Below are 1,117 nucleotides of genomic sequence, written 5' to 3'. Positions count from 1 at the left end.
GCGCCGCTTTATTGAACAAAATACAAGGAACAAAAGCAAAACGTTGAAGAAAAAAAACAAAAAAAAACGCCGACAAAAAAGCGCCAAATCTTGCACTAAAAATGAATTAAACTTAACTTCAAAGTTATCAAAGCGATCGCAGTGACATGAATTAAAACAAAAACAACGATTGTAATAATACCTCGTTTTTTGTTGCCAATATAGCACCAATTGTTCCATATTGCAGCGCAAAGAGTGGCACAGTGGAGCACAGTAGAATTTGGAGAAACTTTATATTATTGATTAAGACTAAATTAAAAATGCACTCTTGTATAAAAATGTAATGTAAAGAACCATGCCACACTTGAGTAATTTTGGTGTATTAATTTTTACTGCATTAATTTTTGATGCTTGCCACACTTGATGAATTCTGCAGACTTGAAATTGTTTTGTATATGTATAGAAAAGCAAATTAAAATTTTGATAAGTGATTTAACATTTATTTTGGTAGTCACAATTTGCATTTAAATTTTTTACTTTAGCTGTTCAACTATGAGCGCAAGCTTAGCACTTTTCCGTCTCTGTCCTTTATGACAATACCAAGATTACTCGTTTTGACGAGTTCCTTTTCACACTCGCTCGTAGGCACCTCACCCGGCTTCATGAACACCCTGACGTCTCTATCACAAATACCATCTCTGAAGATCTTGTTCAAGCCTTGCACTTTAAACCTCCTCAATACCTATCCATTTACTTTGATGAATAGTACCACAATCCCCACGTCATCCTTATCTTCACCTTCGAACTGCGGCTTTCGTGACTCTGGTCACAAAGTGTACTTTCAATCTTACCCCCGCTTTTTAACCTTAACTCCACCCCCTTCAATCTCACCCATTCTCCCTAAGCCTATGTGTGGGTTGAAGTCTCACACTGTGGCTTTCAATGCTTTTCACCTACTAAAAAAAAAGGGTGTTCATTGTTTCGTGTCTACGAAAGACTATTTGAAGTTGAATAACATAATTTGTTCAAAAAAGTGTAATTTTTATTACAAAATTTTCTGATCATTATGCATGTGCTTCATAACATTTTCTTGTAATGGTTAAACTTACAGCAAATACATGTACATACGAGTTGGTTA

Source organism: Teleopsis dalmanni, chromosome 2 (genome assembly GCF_002237135.1).
Source record: "Teleopsis dalmanni isolate 2A chromosome 2, ASM223713v2, whole genome shotgun sequence".
Lineage (NCBI taxonomy): Eukaryota > Metazoa > Arthropoda > Insecta > Diptera > Diopsidae > Teleopsis > Teleopsis dalmanni.
This window is presented reverse-complemented; position numbering follows the sequence as displayed.